Source organism: Priapulus caudatus, unplaced genomic scaffold, assembly GCF_000485595.1.
Source record: "Priapulus caudatus unplaced genomic scaffold, Priapulus_caudatus-5.0.1 Scaffold1034, whole genome shotgun sequence".
Taxonomy (NCBI): Eukaryota; Metazoa; Priapulida; class Priapulimorpha; order Priapulimorphida; family Priapulidae; genus Priapulus; species Priapulus caudatus.
In genome coordinates, this window is record NW_014578095.1 from 64,418 (window position 1) to 68,979 (window position 4,562).

Here is a 4,562-nt window from a genome sequence, read left to right on the forward strand (position 1 = left end):
TCAATATATTAAATCGTCCAGATTTTTTGGGATTTTTAACTAGTTGAAAAACAATGTTATCGGGTAAGAATATTGGAGGATACATTTAGTGCCGTTAGTCCTTACTTTTTATGTAAAAAAAATGCAAGAAAATGTTTACAAAATAATATACACCGTAGAAAATCCGTGACGTAGTCAATTTAACATCTACTCATCAACTCGTGTTGACGGCTTAATGTTGAGTCGTCACAATTCCGCATCCGCTAAATCATAGGCTACCTTTAGTTTTTGTTAGTTTATCCATAGTTATAGTTCCATCTGCCTATATATATNTTGCAATGTTTGCAAGCGCGCTTCGTGTATTTCAATTGGGCGTATAATTTTAATTATTCATGTAGTGCTCACAAAGGCGTGCGCGCTCGCACTGGTACACCCCTATGTGTTCCACTCAACAATTTATGACCGGTATTATAATAGCGTCATTACGTGATTCTTCGCGCATGGACATGAATAAAGCATACAATAATAATAGTAAATAACACAATTTAAAGAAACACAATTACACAAACTACATATATTCATAGATACGCGCAGAAGAATAATATTTTTGAGCTTCAAGCTTTACCTGGATTTGTTACTGTGCCCAAGTCGAATGTGCCGACCAGGGTGTAGGTTCCTGACGTTGTGGATTCGGGTGTGTATATAGGCGTGCTGGGATGATAGCATGCGCTGCCTGCGCCTGCAATAAACCACGTTGAAATGCTTACGTCACCGTAAATGGTAAACGTAAATGAAATTATGTCCACTTTTCACAAAATGTAAGTGATTCTGTTTAATTTTTATGGTTAAATTGCTGCGTTATACTTCCTATTTTGTGATTCTGTTCGATGTGAACAAACACTCGTGATCAATATATTAAATCGTCCAGATCGTCTAATTTTTTTGGATTTTTAACTAGTTGAAAAACAATGTTATCGGTAAGAATATTGCGAGGATACATTTAGTGCCGTTAGTCCTTACTTTTTATGCTAAAAAAAATGCAAGAAAATGTTTACAAAATAATATACACCGTAGAAAATCCGTGACGTAGTCAATTTAACATCTACTCATCAACTCGTGTTGACGGCTTAATGTGGAGTCGTCAAATTCCGCATCCGCTAAATCATAGGCTACCTTTAGTTTTTGTTAGTTTATCCATAGTTTAAGTTCCATCTGCCTATATATATATATATATATATATATATAATATATATTATATATATATAATATTATTAGGCAGATGAAAATTATCCAATTAACACGAGTTAATAGTATATTACATATATTATTATATATATATATAGATATATAGATATAGCTCTATCAGTTTATACTTACTTATCTTTGAGACGTACATGCCGCAGACGTGGATGACGGCGGCGAGCAATGACGTCACGTACGCCTCGACGATGATGACGTCATCGCGACCGTGCGCTGCGATGGAGATGGCGAGGAACTGCGAGACGTTGACGTATATGTCTGTCGGCACGGGCGCGACCATGCTGATCTCGGCTGCAGCTGGGATCGCCTGCCGGGGAATGCGTAGTAGTAGTGGCTCAGCCGACGTGACTGTGACACAGGGCGTGCGTGTGTGCGCGTACGTATATATGTTATGTGTGTGCGCGTATTATGTGTGTGCGCATATGTTATGTGTGTGCGCGTACGTATATATGTGTGCGTGTGAACGCTTCACGAACGCTCACGAACAGTCACGAACAGTTACGAACAGTTACGAACAGTCACGAACAGTCACGAACAGTCACGAACAGTCACGAACAGTCACGAACAGACACGAACAGTCACGAACGCTCACGAACAGCCACGAACAGTCACGAACAGTCACGAACAGTCACGAACAGTCACGAACAGTTACGAACAGCTCACGAACAGTCACGAACAGTCACGAACAGTCACGAACAGTCGCAAACAGTCACGACCGCTCACAAACGCTCACGAACAGTCACGAACAGTCACGACAAGTCACGAACAGTCACGAACAATCAAGAATGTTCACGAACGCTCACGAACAAACACGAACGCTCACGAACAGTCACGAACAAACACGAACGCTCACGAACGCTCACGAACGCTCACGAACAGTCACGAACAGTCACGAACAGACACGAACAGTCACGAACGCTCACGAACAGTTACGAACAGTGACGAACGCTCACGAACAGTCACGAACAGACACGAACAGACACGAACTCGCTCACCTCCACAGGTGGCGCTACTGCCCCCAGTACGAGCGGCACCGAGGCGATGTCAGCGCCACCTACATTCAGCGCGGCCGTTATCGTGTACGGGCTGCCGACGACGAACGGTTCGCTTTGTGTGAGCATGTTGAAGGTGACCGTGACCGTGTTGCTGGCAGCTGATACCGCGTACGCCTTCACGAGCTCTCCCAGGTTGATCGTACACACGTTATCCTGAAATACAGTACGGGAGCTATGAGAGCCAAAGATCAGATGAATTGTGCACTTTTTGACAAAAGCATGGAAATTGGCGTGAATGATATGTGGCTTCATATAAGATCGGGTACGATTTAAGTTCTAGTTACGAATATTAGAAAAATGAAGCATAATGGATTTTAATGGCGACCATTTTTAAATTCAAGATGGCGCCCAGATACCATGCCGATGGAGATGGGTACCCGATCTCATATGAATGTACATATCTTAAACTACCTTCATGCCAATTTTTATGCCAATTTTTTGCCCAGGTTGATCGTACACACGTCATCGTGCAATAACAGATCGTCGCGACTGCAGGATATATAATATTTACATTACAATTATATTATATATCATTATATTATTATTATTCATTATTATTTTACATTATACTTTTGCAGCTGGAATAAAATGACCGCGAAGCATTGTTTACTGTTATTGTGTAACAGATTAAAACAAGAGAATAGTAGTTAAGTTACTCTTATAATTTACTTCTTAATTACGGCACGTGTGTATACGTACCAGCGAATGCAATTTACTGCACGTGACATCCGGAGCGCTGTTCCTCGGATCCGACGAACCAGAGAAGGCGCCACCTAGCGTGACGACGACGCTACGGCGGCACAGGGTAATAACAGCGTCGGTTGCCATGGGTGACGTGATACCTGCAATGACAAGGCGCGCGAGCGTCTGTGAGACATCTACTTGGATAGGTGGCGAATGCGTGCGTGCGGTGCGTGTTGCGTTGCGTGTGCGGTGTGCGTGTGCGTGTGTGTGTGGCGTGGGTGTGGCGTGCGTGCGTGCGTTCGTGTGTGTGTGTGTGTGTGTGTGTGTGTGTGTGTGTGTGTGTGTACGTGTGCGCGGTGCGCGGTATGTGCGTGTGCTTTGCAGGCGAGTGTGCGTGTGCGGGTATGTGGTGTGTGCGACACATTCTCTCTCAGCACACATGCACGCACACACACCACACACACACTACACAACACACACACACACACAACACACACACACACACTCGCGCGTATATATTATATATATATATATGTAAAAAAAAAATATATATATATATATATATATATAGTATATATATTAAGAGTACATAATGGGAGATGCCGTTAGGCCTATGCTACATTATGTACAATGTGCCTCCCATTATGTACTCTATAAATATACGTACATACTTATTGTATGTACAAACATATTTATATTCTTAGTGTGCGTACGGAAGTTGACGATGGCTGTATCTGCAGCAGCGCCGCCCCAGTTGCTGACTGATTGTGTAATCGAGACGATCAGCTATAGTCGTCGTCGTCCATCGTCGTCGTCCAGCTAACCAACGTCACTAATCTGCAATGAACAAGGAACACAGCTCACAGTCACAGCTCACAGCTCACAGTCATAGCTCACAGCTCACAGTCATAGCTCACAGCTCACAGTCATAGCCAGCTCACAGCTCACAGGTCACTCACAGGCTCACAGTCACAGCCTCACAGTCACAGCTCACAGTCACAGCTCACAGCTCACAGTCATAGTCACAGCTCACAGTCATAGCTCATAGCTCACAGTCACAGCTCACAGTCACAGCTCACAGTCACAGCTCACAGTCACAGCTCACAGTCACAGCTCACAGTCACAGCTCACAGTCACAGCCTCACAGTCATAGCTCATAGCTCACAGTCTACGCTCACAGTTCACAGCTCACAGTCACAGCTCACAGTCCACAGCTCACAGTCAGGCAGGCTCACAGCTCACAGCTCACAGTCATAGCTCATAGCTCACAGTCATAGCTCACATACACAGTCATAGCTCACATACACAGCTCACAATCACAGCTCACAATCACATTCTGTCTCTGAGGCTGATAGCTCACAGCTCGTCACAGTCACAGGCATGCTCACAGTCTCACAGTCATAGCTCACAGCTCACCGTGCAGTAGGCTCATAGCTCACAGTCACACGCTCACGATCACAGCCACATCATAGGCTCATAGCTCACAGTCATTAGCTTAGCAGTCATAGCTCACATACAGCAGATCACGAGTCACAGCTCACAGTCACAGCTCACAGACACAGCTCACAGCTCGACAGTCACAGC